This window comes from Panthera onca, chromosome B2 (assembly GCF_046562875.1).
Source record: "Panthera onca isolate mPanOnc1 chromosome B2, mPanOnc1 haplotype 2, whole genome shotgun sequence".
Lineage (NCBI taxonomy): Eukaryota > Metazoa > Chordata > Mammalia > Carnivora > Felidae > Panthera > Panthera onca.
The window spans coordinates 70,026,278-70,043,382 of NC_138343.1; the positions used below are offsets into that span (position 1 = coordinate 70,026,278).

The 17,105-nt window shown below is 36.2% G+C and overlaps 1 long non-coding RNA gene across 1 annotated transcript; it reads right to left on the reverse strand.

Moving 5' to 3' along the window:
- Positions 1-10,113: 10,113 nt before the first annotated feature.
- On the reverse strand, positions 10,114-14,448 carry LOC144616268 (uncharacterized). Its single transcript, XR_013555410.2, has 2 exons — positions 12,534-14,448; positions 10,114-10,275 (listed from the first exon to the last, which is right to left on the reverse strand). It is a non-coding gene; the product is annotated as an uncharacterized LOC144616268 (long non-coding RNA).
- Between the last annotated feature and the right edge of the window lie 2,657 nt (positions 14,449-17,105).

Below are 17,105 nucleotides of genomic sequence, written 5' to 3' on the forward strand. Positions count from 1 at the left end.
AATATCATTTGGCTTCGTTGAGTATAACATGCTATTGGATATTAACGGTTGTGTGTGTGTTTGTGTGTGTCTGTCTTCCTTCCAGTGAAAAGATCATGGGCTTTCTTTTCAGACATCTATGGATACGAATTTAAGAATAACCTTTCTTGGCTGTGTGAAATTAGGTAAGACATCAGGCTCATAATCCTAAAGATTAAATGACAAATTCTCATTCCAAACTTCACTTTCTCTTTATGTCTTCTATTCATCTCTCTACAGGTTTTCCTCCTCTCCACTGCTCTTCCACACTCCCCTTTCCCATTGCTTGTCATTTCTCTTTCCTGTGGCAGAGACTGAAATACCTTCCACCACAAAACAAAACTCTTTCCCTTCTGTTGAGCTCACAACATAACGACACCCCTCGCGCTGGCCCTGGAAGTTGGATGCAGCCATTTGACTGAATTCCTGAAGTGAAAAACACTACTTCCAGGTCTGGCCCATAGAAGCCATGATGCCATTCTCTGCTCTCTTTTTCCATTCATTGGCTGAATGTACAAAACTCAGAGGACAAGGAGGAGGGTAGATTCAAAACCATGGATGAAAGGTGCCGGAGTCCTTGAACACTTTGTGAATACCAGCATTGAACTGTAGGTAACAAAAATAGAGTTCTATAAAGCCACCAAGAATAGGGATTATTTTTACATACGCTAGCTTTACTTTAATTTGTGCAGAAATTGGTACCTTGAACTGAGATATTGTGGTGACACCCACTTATTGATCAGGTGGCTATTGGCAAGAAAACTGCTATGGAAGCGGGACACCTGGAGAGCCACACTATGCTGTGGTAAAACACTTGGCAAAAAATGCCACCTGCATTAACATGATAGGAAACCATGTGCCTGTAGCTTTAGAGGAACAGATTGGAAAACAAAACACTAGGTTTTCTACCAGTGATTTTTACTGCCTAGTAGCAATACAGAAGGAAGAGAGAACCTCAGGCAAACAATTAACAATCTGCAAGTTAAAAAGACAAACAAAAAACTTTTATACCTCAGACGGTGAAAACAAATACGGCTATGCTGACATTTAAATAACATTCAGGCCCCACAAATGGCATGGCTATTAAAGCTATAAAACCATGAGACAGACCAAAGCATAATCCCCATTTCTTACTTTGGATTTGGCCAAGGAGAATGATCACAAAAGTTGCTCTCGGAACCCCAGATGAGGGAGTGACTCTGAGAAAAGCAGAATCAGGGTCTAATTAGAGCTGATTAGAAACAACTAAGCAGCTGTAGAGGTAGGTAGAGCCAAAGGATCCTATTAAGTCTGAGTCTTGAACTCTTGACAGTCACCAGCTGAATATTTTCAATAAACAGTTACAGGAGCAAGAAATAAAAGTAGTACTCAAATTGAGTGTGTATCAGCCCCCCCCCCCCCCCACCCCTCCCCAGGGGTTGTGAAAATGCAGATACTTTGTTGTATCCCCTGAGTTCTGAATCCGATGTTCTGGGTGGTGCCCAAGAATTTGCATGTCTAACAAGTTCCCAGGTGCTGCTGATGCTTCCTGTAGGAGACCTTTTGAAAACTATTGATGTATGTAGGTTACTCAAAGAAACATGAGATCTCTTGTCAGTGACATTAGCTAGTCTTAGTGTAACGCGCACACAACATGCATTTTGCATTCCTTCAAATCCTCTCTCTTCAAATTTGTATCACCCTCCTATTTTTGCTTCTTTCACTGTGACCCACTCCCTTTTCCTCTTCTTTCTTTACCCATTCTTTTTCATTTCTACTCTTTTCTCCTTTTGTCTATCCTCCTGTCTTGGAAAGATTCTTGGTAGACTGAATTGAAATGTACATCTCAAAGTAAAAATTTCCAGGAATCTGGAAGAGTCTATTTTAAATATCCTTCTTAAAAGAAAGTTATCACTACTTAAGCAGTTGTGGCCTCTTTTAAAGTGGTGCTCTCTACCTTTTGGGATGAGCACTGGGTGTTGTATGGAAACCAATTTGACAGTAAATTTCATATATTAAAAAATAAAATAAAAAAAAAATAAAGTGGTGCTCTCTATACAGCTAATGTTCAAAGATGATCCTTTAAGGAGTCATCTATTTATTAATCAAACTCCAAGAATGTTCAGTTTTCTTGGAGGGAGCTAGGATAAACTCTCAAATGGGAAATAAACATTAAATAATTTTTCTTGCAAAATGATTATTGCCCTTGCACTATTCTCTCATCAAAAGGATAGGACTATAAAAAGCATTTGTATATAGTATATATGTTATATATATTTATATATTTTATATATTATATATGTTAGAACATTTATATTCCTTTTAAAAAACTTCTGGAGGGTCCCCATGTAAACGTGTTTAATGATCTCTAATGTGTGCAATGTTTTTCTTGTATCCATTCCAAATCTGTTTCACTTGTCAACCTTAAAAAATAAAATAGCCAGTTATTATGTCAGCAAAAGGAGTTTTATTCAAGAATGAGAGTAACTGTGTTCAGGATGTTAGATAGAAGCTGGACAAGAACACGGGTAAGAACGCCCTGAGGCAGAGTCTCAAGTCCTTAAAGGGGAATGAGAAAGACACTTGCTGGAGGCAAGGGTAGAGATTAAAAAAAAAAAAAAAAAAGTGAGCAGCGTGGGTGGGTGGCTTAGTTAAGTGTCAGACTCTTGATTTTGGCTCGGGTCATGATCTCATAGTTCATGGGATCGATCCCCTAAAGTCTGCTCTGTACTAACAGCAGAGCCTGTTTGGGATTCCCTCTGTCCCCATCTCTCTCTCTCTCTCTCTCTCCGCCCCTCCCCCACTCATAATAAATAAATATTTAAACTTTAAATAATATTAAACTTAAAAAAAAAAAAACAAACTACATGTTATAAGCGCAGGAGCTCAACATCCTGACCTTGCAGCTTCCAAGACCTTGGAGTTGACAAAGCAAGAGTCACAGGGACAGAGCCTGTGCTCTCCTCTTCTCCCTCAGAGTAACCCCTGCACTATTAGAATCCATTTGCATTGCCGGAACAGCCCTGCCCAATGGAGAAAGGCTACCCTGAGAGTTTGCTGCAAACCTTGCAGTCAAAAACTCCCCCACCCACCTGTAGGAGGAGTTCCCCAAAAGATTGGAAGCAGCTTACTTTAGAGACCACCCCTCTGTACCTCACAGCTCCTCCTGGCTCAGAAACACCCAGATAATATCCAATCTCAAATCAACCTAAGGATCGGCTTCACTTCCTGGAACCTGCCCACTGCCTGCTCTCCCACCTCGAGAGTGTACTTTTGCTTTAATAAACCGCTCTGTGCTTGCTCCTTTCCTCCTGGCTGTCTTTATTCTGATCAGGGATACCCAAGTAAATTTTCTTCCTGGGGAATCCAAAGACAGGGATCTCCGTTCACACAACACAGATGCTTTCTCACTCCGTAACAAGGACAAACCAACTATGGTGAAGCACAGACAAATCTATAAAACAAAGGGAGTATTCTTTTTTAGAGGGGGGAAAAACAAAAAACAAAAAACCGGGGGGGTTGGGGGGGGTTGGGAGGGGCTGTTTACAACCGAAGTCCATTGGAGGAAAATAAGAGTTCAAAGAGGCAGTGGCTTCTCATTGGCTGCAGGCAAGGGTGCCTTGCTGTTGCTGGTCTGGGAGGAAATCTTCCCTCTTCCCACTGAAGTGTGCAAGAGGCAACTAGTCGTAGGTAGTGTGTGTGATGGTTCCCCTTTCAGGGTTTCCCAAATCCCTTTTAAGTGAGGTTTCCTTCACTCATTTTCACACAGTGAAGGCACATTTCTTTTGTTTTTTTTCTGTAAGGATGTAGATCAGGGGGTTATCATCCTTTTCAGATGTTTCTCAAATATGTAAAGACAACACTTCTGATGTATATGTTAAATTTTTCTCATGTTCAAAATATAAAAATCTCAAAAGGTTCTAGACTGATGGTTTTGAAGCTTTTAAACCAAACTATTAAAGGCCAAAGTTCTTCATGGCAGTGTGGACATTTAATATGTTAAGGACTAAAATTATGTGGCTCTGAAATATTCGGTCTTCATTACAGATTGTTGGAGATGTTTTAATGCATTTCTATATTTTCATTATAATTTAAGCCTTCTCATTATTTCTATATAACCCAGATGTTTAAAAAATACTCATTACATATCCTATTTGTAAATCATGTATTATTGTTATATGTCAACCTCCTAGGATAATGTTATCGCCTACTTACTCAAAGCATAATCATTTGGATCTTCATTTCTCCAAATCCCTTACCATGACTCATATCCTACTTACACTCCTCAGACCTCATACCTTGTATTTACCGTTTAGATTTTCTTTGCTCCAGCCAAGCTACTCAGTCATTTTTATCTGAAATAAGTCTTTCTCCATTCCCTTCCATGCTATGTATCTCTTTTGGAAGGTCAACCTATTTCCTTTACTGGATTCATGGAAATGTTATTTCAGTAATAAATTCCAGTCTTCTTTAACTCTGTTATTTATAGGATGACTTGGGTTAAAATTTGGGGCTCTCCCAAGCATTTTCTAAAAAGGTGATAATAACAAATGTGGCAGTTAAGTAAGATTTATGGAGAAAAGAAAAAGGAAGTAAACCATTAAACTTACCTCTCAGATGACAGGAATTTTGTTACATTCACTGTGTTATCACCAATATCTGGTATAAAGTAAGTAGTTAACAAACAAAACTTTCATCTTTTTAATTAATTTGGCACAAATACATTTAATCTATACCATAAATTGCTTCTTTATGAATTTCAAGTCTACAAACAATTATTGTATATTTGCTATGTGTTGAATACTGTGCTAGCCAGTTGACATAAAAGGATGAAAACATATAGTCCCTGTGTTCAAGGACTCTGAGTTTCCATAGGAATCTGAATAAGTAAGTTGGCAATAACAATAAAATTCTATTAGAGCTATGTTACAAGTGTTACAGGTTTTTATAGGAGCATTTAAGATAAGCCTAGTTCTTAGATTGGGGCCATGGAATTTACAAAGGAGGAATTTACAGGAAATTTACAAGGAATTTACAAGAATGTCATTTCCAGGGAAGAAACAACAGGTACAAAAGCCTAGAAGAAAGAGAGGGTGTAAAGCGTGGGTAAGGACAATAGCTTAAAATGGCAGCCTTCAGCACATGACAAGAGTAATGATTAGAGGTAAACCCAGAGAGCAAGGCAACACCACATCAAAAATTTCAAGAGCCAGGTAAGTGAGTGTGGACTTTAAGGATATTGAAGGCACACTAAAAGGTTTTAAACAGAGAATGGGGATGACATCATCAGATTTCAACCCTGGACATTCAGTCTTTCATGAAGGGCACAAAGTATGCTCCATAAGAACATGGAGATAGGAGGCAGGATATTGTACTGACTGATTCACATATATTCACAGATACACATGTGGACTGAATCATCACCTTACTTTTATTTTACCTCTATGTGACAAGTTATTTATCAATAAATTTTGTTGTATGGATTCCAAAGTAAGGTGAAGAGTTGGAGGGAATCTTTCTCAGTGCAAGTGGATTGGAGGGAGAGAAGCCCCAGCCAGCAGAACAAGCTGGAAAGCTGTAGGGATGAGTAATTCGAATATGAGAATTTACGACTAATTGTCTGCTGGAATGAGGAAAAGGAATGAGTCAAGGCTTATTTTAAAACTTAGGCACGGTAAATGGTTGCTTCTTATATTTTATCTTCACAAACTAAAGGGTAAGATCCTAGAGGTCAGAGACTATTTCCTTCCCACCGACTGTACCCGGTACAGAACTCTCCTAAAGCAGGTTCTAGTGAATGGCTGTGGACTGGCCATCTCAAGATTAAGAGTGGGGCCACATTTGAAATTCTGTGTGTTTGCCTTACCTCAGATTTTGTGCAGTTCAATGATACTAATCTGAAGCAAAACTTTAAAAATGAATATGAATAAAAAATAGTTTGAGAACAGAATGCAGCAGGTCAGAAATGAATATCACAAGGTTTCTTTGCTTATGATTGGAATTGAAGGAATGCAAGATGACGTTTCAGTTATAATGTGTATTATTCATTTTGATGTCTTCAAAAATCACTACACCTATGTAAATTTTGGTTTCCCCTTAATCATTTTATCTTGTATGTGCAAACACTGTTTTCGATATAACAGTGAAAAATTAGCAAATGACTCTCCAAATGCAAGCAATATTCACTTGAAAAAATACCAGCATCCCTGAGAAATGGGAATTATTTTTTTCACTGCAATATTACTAGATTATAGCTTGAGTGGATGTTTGGTGAGATGGTATTCAGAGCAAAATAGCAAGTGCCACAGAAAAGGTGAGATAAAAAAAAAACTATGTTAACTGACTCCATTTAACAACATGCAAGAGGAAGTTTGGCTCCCTATCTTTAATGTAAATTATCTGCGCTAAAGCCCATGACACTGTAAATGCTTGCAGCCAGCATGCAAATTCCTACCCCTTCTGCTTCTATTAATTGAGATGTTTGCTTACTAAGTCAAGTATTTCCCAAATCTATTGATGTTGGTCTTATTAATGGTTTCATGCAGTTGAATTTTTTATTTGTTTACATTACAGATTAATGTGTTTACTAACATTTTGAATAGACTCAGTTAATGAACACTCTGTAGAGCAATTTTGAAAAATAGTTTAAGATTCATAAAAACAAAGAATATAATATCTGTAGTAGAGGCTAGCAGACCAAATTTTAATTCCTGGTTCGTTTCACAGTAAAATTGCTGACGCTGGGTACATGGCTTCACAGTTAGGGATGACATTTCCCAGCCCCCTAGCAACCAAGTCCAGTCCAACTTGGCTACTGGACTCCTTTCTCTTAAAGGATATAGGACAAAATTCATATACACAACTTCCAGGTCAGTTCCAATTTATTTTTTTTAATGTTTATTTATTTTTGAGAGAGAGAGAGAGAGAGAGAGAGAGACAGAGCATAAGTGGGGGAGGGGCAGAGAGGGAGACACAGTATCTAAAGCAGGCTCCAGGCTCTGAGCTGGCAGCACAGAGCCCAATGCCAGGCTGGAACCCATGAATCCCAAGATCATGACCTGAGCTAAAGTCTGATGTGTAACCGAATGAACCACCCAGGCACCCCCAGGTCAAGTGGCTTATCCTGAACTGTTCACCTTCCTTTAGGCTGCAAAGAAGATTTTGGAAATGGCACAGTTTTGATCACAAAGATGAGGCAGTGTCTAAATAAGAATGAGATGAAGGAAGCCTCCATCTCTAACAGATTTCATGAGGCAGAGCTTCCCTGCTGGTTAGGCTGTTTTCTGAGAGGGGAAAAAAAACAACGACAATTTCTCTTGTATTTAAGCCATTGCATTTTTGGAATCTTCTTTGTTACAACTTAGCCTCTATCCTAATACAAATTCTTATCCAGAAATTCTTCTGCTAGGAATATATCATAAAGAAATAATCTTACATTGAGAAGAAATAGCACTGCTATATAACTTTGTTTTCTGAGCCCAAAAAGGAGAATAGAGAAATTTTAGTAAATTACAAACAAATGAAGTTTGCCGTTAAGAGGGCCTATTCTAGTAAACATAGGAGAAACTGAGAACATCACCATTTTGAATTCTCAAGAAAATTTGAAAGAAAAAGGTTTTATCACATCCCAGATATTGACATGTTACGTCTTTTTATCTGTAATTATCCTATGACATTTCCCAATTATACCAATAAGGGACATGGACAAATGAGCACATCCTGAGGAAAGCTATCAGCAATTATGTCATATGAGAAAAAGAAGAAGAAAATGAGAATACTTAACCTAAAGAAGAAATTATTTATGCATAACCTGGTATATTTATCTAAGTATCTCAAAACTCCTTAGGATAATATAAATTATTCTGAATTAATCAAGGACAGAATTAGAGCCAGTGATTGGAAGCTAAAACAAAACAAAACCCCACAAATTTCAGCTCTACAAAAAGATGGTTTCTAATGGTATGAACCTTTACTAGAATGAAGAGCTAATTGTCATTAGTGGTGCCCAAAAGGGAGATTAATTACCATTTGATGGAAAGTATTCAGACAGAAGGATGGTATCCAAGGTCCCTTTCAATTCTCAGCATCTGTGATTCTCTGCTGATATGCCAGGCAGTTTTTCTTCATCAACATCAGTTACTACAATCTTTCATGATTTGAAAATCTTGAAGTTTTTGGTACTGCAATTGTTTCAGCATCTTTTGTATAGCAAGAATACAAACTCTGGATAGGGCTGTGAACTCCCAAATCCTAATTCTAATGTTTAGGAAAGTTACTTATGTGGTGTAAAACTTGGTTTTCCCATTTCCAAAATGAGGTTAATGATATGTCTAGTGCCTAGGTTTTTATGTATGTTAAATAAGAAAATGCAACTGCAAATCGCTTCTCAGCCTTTTGGCTAAGATCAAGTGAAGAAAATTCAACGGCTTAGCATAATTCTATAAAAAAAAATCACATAATGTTAGGTGTTGTTATACCCTCATTGATTAAATCATTCTATGTGTGATTTATTTTGACTTTTGAACATCATGTCAGTAGTCTATTTGCAAACCAGCTACCCATTTTTAAAAAAGACTTTACTTTTTTTAGAGAAATTTTAGGTTTACCACAAAATTGAGAGGACAGAGATCACCCAGATAGCCCTGCTCCCACACGGTTTGCAGCCTTCCCCGTTATCAGCATACTCCCCCAGACCAATACATTTGTTACCACTGATGAACCTACACTGACACATCATAATCACCCCAAGTCCCTACTTTACATTAGTTACCTCTTCATGTGGTACATTCTATGGGTTTGGACAAATGTATAATGACATATATCCATCATTATAATATCATATAGAGTATTCCACTGCCCTAAGAACTCTCTATGCTTCACTTATTCATTTCTCTTCCCCCAATCCCTGGCAATCACTGACCTTTTTACTATCTTCATAGTTTTGCCTTTTCCAGAACATCATATAGATGGAATCATACAGAATGTGGCCTTTCAGATTGGGCTTATTTTACTTAGTAATATGCATTTAATTTTCTTCCATGTCTTTTCATTGCTTGATAGTTCATTTATTTTTAATATTGAATAGTATTCCATGTTCTGGATGTTCCACACTTCTTTTACCCATTCCCCTCCTGAAGGACATCTCAGTTGCTTCCAAGCTTTAACAATTATGAATAAAGCAGCTATAAGCAACTGTGCACAGGTTTTTGTGTGGACATGAGTTTTCAACTTCTAAGAGCCATCCTCTTTCCTCTCTCCTCTTATTCCTAGCTCCCATTATGGTCTCAGAATAAAACCTTAACACATTTTTGTCTTTATGGGCATTCATTTACTCCATTTTTTTGTTCTTGTTGTTTTTCTCTTAGACTTGCTTAGCTTCTCAGCTTCCATGTGGGGAAAAAAAGCCCCCCTTTTTTTCGCCCTAAAATTGACAATACAGGGGCGCCTGGGTGGCGCAGTCGGTTAAGCGTCCGACTTCAGCCAGGTCACGATCTCGCGGTCCGTGAGTTCGAGCCCCGCGTCAGGCTCTGGGCTGATGGCTCGGAGCCTGGAGCCTGTTTCCGATTCTGTGTCTCCCTCTCTCTCTGCCCCTCCCCCGTTCATGCTCTGTCTCTCTCTGTCCCAAAAATAAATAAAAAACGTTAAAAAAAAAAAAATAAAAAAAAAATAAAATTGACAATACAAGATGAAAGCAGACCCTAATGCCAGGTTTCCCCTCTCTGTATTTCTATCTTCTAAATGATCTTAGTCACATAGCTTTTCACTGCATTATTGGTTCTCCAATGCTTTCAGGCAGAATTTTTTAAATATAAATTTTGTCCTGAGTTTCTCTTTGTCCCCATCGGGAGGATGTGCCTGAAAAATCTGATCTGCATCTACTGGACACTGAAGTTAAAGAATGCATGTTTTTATTGTAAAATTCAAGTCAGTATTCTTTTACCTTGGTACTAAAGTCCCTGGGAAATGCCCGTTCACATTTATAATAGTAACAAACTTTTATGCTTTTAAATTTTGCATGGTTGAGAATACTTTACATCTGTTTAGTGACTTAAAGCTTTCATGGTACTTTTATATGTGGCACTGCTGTGATCCTCACAACAGCAAATCTAAAGCAAGTCAGATATGATTTTCTTTACTTTTGGGAAGAGGGATTGGAGATATAGGGATATGAAATGACTTCCTCAAGGCCACACAGCTTGACAAAACTTAGAAGTACTGCACCGAATATTCAGTCTTATAATTCGCATTTGAAGTGCTGTTCCACACTGCCAACTCATCCTAGAACACAGAAGAGACCCACTGAGAACAAAGTAAGCAACAAATCACTAGAAAGTGACAAGCACCTATCATATGGGTTTTTATACAGATATTTATTTCTTCTCTACAATTATAAAATGAATTCTATCCACCCACAAACATGTTGACCATACTTTATTCAATAAACATACCCTTTTCATACTTACACTTGACTATGCTTAGTCAAGAGCTGCATTACTACTTAGAAAACAATAGTTCAAATGTTTCTTTCAGATTGAAATTGTAAAACGTTAATGCCTACTAACTTACTTAAACACTTAGAACCTACTTTTAGTCATCCATTCTCTAATATAGGTAGAATTCATGGTAGAATTCCTTAGAACACAATTCATGGTAGACATTTTATAAAGTACATGTAAATAAAGGGCATGTAATTAGGATTCATTTTAATTTTGCAATGCACCAAAAATAGCATTAACATTTTCACATGCCTTTCCTGTTAGAAGGTTCTACAGATAATAGGACAATAGTTAACACTGAACACTAAGTGCTATAGCCACACAGTTCTAAGGACTGTTGCCATTAGGGTTTCTTTAAAAGTTCTTCAAAAGTACCTCGGGACTTTTTGCCTCAAGGCTCTTGCACATGATATTCCCTGTCAGGAATCCTATTTTAAACCCAACCATAGAATACAAATTGTCTGACAAAGAGATGATTGAAGAATCATTTGGATCCAAAACTCCAAGTTCTTTAATTCAGTGACTAAATCCATCAAGCTACTTCTTTAGAAATATGAAGGTAAAATGTACGCAACGTTTTTTAGTTGCCATATAATAATAAATAATAAGTATAAAAATAAACATAAAAATAAAAATAAATAATAAATAATATAATAAATATAAAGCCATATAATTTATCCATCTAATCTCAAATAATCTACGTGAATGCATGCTCTAAAAATGTGGTAATGCCTTCATTCTCATCCATTCTTTCCATAATAGAATAAGTTCATTTCTTCTTTTATCTTTTCACATCTGCAGCATCTTAAACTAAAAAATACCTTGGTGAAAGTGTTCTGATTTGAACTAAAGAGAAGAGTCATATAATGCTAAATGTTTAAACATTTTGCATTCTTTTAAAAAATAATATTGCATAAGAAACTAAAATATTTTGTGCAATTATTTCATGTATCCTTATGAGAACTCTGTCTTTTTTTTTTCTTTTTTTTTTTTTTTTTCAACGTTTATTTATTTTTGGGACAGAGAGAGACAGAGCATGAACGGGGGAGGGACAGAGAGAGAGGGAGACACAGAATCGGAAACAGGCTCCAGGCTCTGAGCCATCAGCCCAGAGCCTGACGCGGGGCTCGAACTCACGGACCGTGAGATCGTGACCTGGCTGAAGTCGGACGCTTAACCGACTGCGCCACCCAGGCGCCCCAGAGAACTCTGTCTTTTTAAAGAAGACATGATTCTAATATTAAAATTAATATAAAAGTATTGGAGATATATTAATGACAAAATGTTGTATTACAAAATCTGGAGCACAACATATCTCTAGTATGTCTTGTAAAAGACAAAATAGATATGCAAAAATAGTGTAATGTGCCTTTGACAGCACCAGGCCAAATTTAATGAACTCACTTTGCATATACTGACAGATGAATTGCTGGTGTTGCGAGCTCTCTACAAAGAATTGTTCAAAGATATGACATAATTACATATCCAGAGCCTAATTCAAAATTTGGTATTTTAATGTAGCAGTTGTCTTTTATTAATAATTTTACACAAATAGTCTAGGTTATTTTAAAAAATGGTAGCATATATCTTTTTTTTTAACTTTATTTTTTATGTTTTTAAATTTACATCCAAATTAATTAGCATATAGTGCAACAATGATTTCAGGAGTAGATTCTTAGTGCCCTTATCCATTTAGCCCATCCCTCCTCCCACAACCCCTTCCGTAACCCTCAGTTTGTTCTCCATACTTATGAGTCTCCTCTGTTTTGTCCCCTCCCTGTTTTTATATTATTTTTATTTCCCTTCCTTTATGTTCATCTGTTTTGCCTCTTAAAGTCCTCATATGAGTGAAGTCATATGATTTTTGTCTTTCTCTGACTGACTAATTTCATTTAGCATAATACCCTCCAGATCCATCCATGTAGTTGCAAATGGCAAGATTTCATTCTTTTTGATTGCCAAGTAATACTCCATTGTATATATACACCACATTTTCTTTATCCATTCATCCATCGAGGGAAATTTGGGCTCTTTCCATACCTTGGCTTTTGTTGATAGTGCTGCTATAAACACAGGGGTGCATGTGTCCCTTTGAAAGAGCACACCTGTATTCCGTGGATAAATGCCTAGTAGTGCAATTGCTGGGTTGTAGGGTAGTTCTATGTTTAGTTTTTTGAGGAACCTCCAGACTGTTTTCCAGAGTGGCTGCACCAGCTTGCATTCCCACCAACAATGCAAAAGAGATCCTCTCTCTCCACGTCCTTGCCAACATCTATTGTTGCCTGAGTTGTTAATGTTAGCTGTTCTGACAGGCGTCAGGTGGTATCTCACTGAGGTTTTGATTTGTATTTCCCTGATGATGAGTGATGTGGAGCATTTTTTCATGTGTCAGTTGGCCATCTGGATGTCTTCTTTGGAGAAGTGTCTCTTCATGTCTTTTGCCCATTTCTTCACTGGATTATTTGTTTTTTGGGTGTTGAGTTTGATAAGTTCCTTATAGATTTTGGATACTAACCCTTTATCTAATATGTCATTTGAAAATATCTTCTCCCATTCTGTCAGTTGCCTTTTAGTTTTGCTGATTGTTTCCTTCACTGTGCAGAAGCTTTTTATTTTGATGAGGTCCCAGTAGTTCATTTTTGCTTTTGTTTCCCTTGCCTTTGGAGATGTGTTGAGTAAGAAGTTGCTGCGGGCAAGATCAAAGAAGTTTTTGCCTGCTTTCTCCTTGAGGATTTTGATGGCTTCCTGTCTTACATTGAGGTCTTTAATCCACTTTGAGTTTATTTTTGTGTATGGTGTAAGAAAGTGGTCCAGGTTCATTCTTCTGCATGTCGCTGTCCAGTTTTCCCAGCACCACTTGCTGAAGAGACTGTCTTTATTCCATTGGATATTCTTTCCTGCTTTGTCAAAGACTAGTTGGCCATATGTTTGTGGGTCCATAAAAAATGGTAGCATATATCTTAACTCCAGACCAAGATAATTACATAGGAGGCCCCTGAATTTCCTTCCTCCCATGGAGGTCTGGGAAGAAGTATAAAAATGTAGAACTTTCATACACATTTGAAGTTAAGTTGATTTCAGTTTAAAATAGATTGTTGTAACTATGAATTTTTTAAAGTAAACCTTGTGATAACCACAAACCAACCTATATTAGACACACAAAAGATAAAGAGAAGGGAATCAGAGCATAACCCCATAGAAAATCATCAAATCTCAAAGAAAGAGAGCAAGAGATGAAGAAAGGAATAAAGAAACTATAAAACAGCCAGGAAACAACAAAATGGCAGTAGTAAGTCCACACCTTCCACTAGTACTTTAAATGTAAAGGAACTAAATTCTATAATCAAAATACAGAGTAGCTGAATGGATAAAAAACAAGACCCAACTATATGCTGTCTACAAGAGATTCACTTCAGCTTTAAGGACACATGTGGATGGAAGGTGAAGGATGAAAAAAGATGTTCCATGCAAATGGAAGCCAAAATGAGGCTGGGTCACTATACTCATATGAGACAAAATAGACTATAATCCAAAAACTATGAGACAAAGAAGGTTATTATATAAAGATAAGGGGCCAGTTCATCAAGGATATAACAATTGTAAATATTTATGGACTAAATACTGGAGCATCTAAATATATAAAGCAAAGAATAACAGATCTAAAGCAAGAAATAAACCACAATACAATAATAGTAAGGATTTCAATACCACAGTTTCAATAAAGAATAGATCACCTAGACAGAAAATCAGTGAGGAAACGATGGGCCTAAACTTCACATTAGACCAGATAGACCTAACAGACATATACAGAACATTCCATCAAACAACAGCAGAATACACATTCTTCTCAAGAGCACATGGAACATTTTCCAAGATAGGTCATATGTTAGGCAATAAAACAAGTCCTAATAAATTTAAGAAAACCAAAAACATATCAACCATCTTTTCCAACCACAATAGTATGGAAGTAGAAATCAATTATAAGAAAAATATAAAATTCACAAATATGTGGAACTTAAATAAAATGCTCCTGAAGAATCAATGAGTCAAAGAAGAAATCAAAGGAAAAATCCAAAAACATCTTGAAACAAATGAAATGATAATACAACATACTGAAACTTAGGGGTAGAGCAAAAGAAGGAAGTTTATAGGAAAAAACAACCATATTAAGACAAAATAAAGATTTCAAATAATCAATCTAATATTACTCCTCAAGGAACTAGAAAAAGAAGAACAAAATAAGCCCAGAGTCAGTCAAAGGAAAGAAATAAGAAAGATCAGAATAGAAATCAGTGAAATGGAGACTAAAAGACAATGGAAAGATTAAAAACAAAAACAAAAACAACTAAGAGCTTGTTTTTTGAAAAGATAAATAAATTGTCAAACTTTAGCTAGACTAAGAAAGAAAGAGAGGAGACTCAAAATTATAATGAGAGAAGAGACACTACAATGGATTACAAAGAAATACTAAAGATCATGAGAAACTACCCTGAACAATTATATACCAGTAAGTTGGATAACCGTGAAAAAACAGGTAAATTCCTAGAAAAACACAACCTTCCAGGACTAAAACATGAAGACACAGAAAATCTACACAAATAAATTACTAGAAGATTGAATCAGTAATCAAAAACTTCCCAATAAACAAAAGTCTAGGGCCAGATGGCTTCATTGGTAAATTCTATCAAATGTTTAAAAAACAATTAATACCAATCCTTTCAAACTCTTCCAAAATCTAGAAGAGGAGAGAATATTTCCCAATTCATTGTAGAAGGCCAACAATACCCTGATAACCAAAGCCAGACAAGGACACTACAAGAAAAGAAAATAACAGGCCAGTATCTCTGAAAAATATAGATGGAAAAATCCTCAAAAAATACTAGCAAACCAAGTTCAGCATTACATTAAAAGCATCATACACCATTATCAAGTGGGATTTATTCTAAGTATGCAAGTACAGGTCAACATATGTAAACCTATAATTGTGATACATAACATAAAATGAAGGATAAAAATCATATGATCATCTCAATAGATGCAGAAAGGCATCTGATGAAATTCAACATCCATTCATGATAAAAATTCTCAACAAAGTGGATATAGAGGGGATGTACCGCAACAAAACAAAGGCTATATATGACAAGCTCACAGCCAAAATCATACTCAATGGTAAAAAGATCAAAGTATTTCCTCTAATATCAGGAAAAAGATGCCCATTCTCCATTTTCATTTAACATAGTGTTGGAAGCCCTTGCCTGAAAAATTAGGTAAAAACAGGGAAAAAGGCATCCAAATTGGAATTAAGGAAGTAAAACTATCTCGGTTTACAGATAACATGATCTGTATAGAAAACCCAAAGACTCCATCAAAAAAATTGTCAGAACTAATAAAAGAATTAAGAAAAGTTTCAGGATACAAAATCAACACACAAAAATCAGTTGTGTTTCTGTATGCTAACAGAACTAGACAGAACTATCAGAAAGAGAAATTAAGAAAGGAATCCCATTTACAATTGCACCAAAGAAATACTTAGACATCAATTTAAATAAGTAGATAGGAAGTCTACACTGAAAATTATAAGGCATTGGTAAAATAAATTGAAGAAGAAATAAATAAATACAAAGTTACTCCATGTTTGGAGATTGGAAAAATTCATTGTTAAAATGTCCATCAAACTCAAAGCAATATATAGATTCATTGCATTTCCTATAAAAATTGGCATTTTCCACAGAAATAGAAAAATGAACCCTAAAATTTGCATAAAACCAAACAGACCCCATTTGAAACCTTGAGAAAGAATAATGCTGGAGGCACCACACATTCTGATTTAAAACTATATTACAAAGCCATAGTAATCAAACAGTATGGTATTGGCATAAATACTGAAATTACATAGATCAATGGAACAGAAAAGAAAACTTAGATTTACTCATGCATAGACAGTCAATTAATTTACAACATAGGAGCCAATAATATACAATGAAGAAACAACAGTCTCTTCAATAAATGGTACCGGGAAAACTTGACACTAACATACAAAAGAATGAAATTGGGCTCCTATTTTATACGATACACAAAAATCAACATAAAATGGGTTAAAGACTTGAATATAAAATCTGAAACTGTAAACTCCCAGAAGAAGAGATAGGCAGTAAGCTCCATTACATTAGCTTTGGTAATTAACTTTTGGATTTGCCACCAAAAGTAAATGTAACAGAAGCAAAAATTGTGAGACTACATAAAACTAAAAAGGTTTCTGCTCAGTGAAAGAAACCATCAACAAAATAAAAAGGCAACCTATGGAACGGGAGAAAATATTTGCAAAGCACATATTCAATAGGGGTTAATATAAAAAATACACAAGGAACCCATACAACTCAATAGCAAAAAACCAAATAACTAAAAATGAGCAAGAAATCTGAATAGACATTTTTCCAAAGAAGACATACAAATGGCCAACAGTATATGAAAAGGTTTTCAACATCACTAACCATCAGGGAAATTCGAATCAAAACTACAAGACGATATCACCTCACACCTGTTAGAATGGCTATTCTCAAAAACACTGGAAATAACAAGTGTCAGTGAGAATGTGGAGAAAGGAGAACCCTT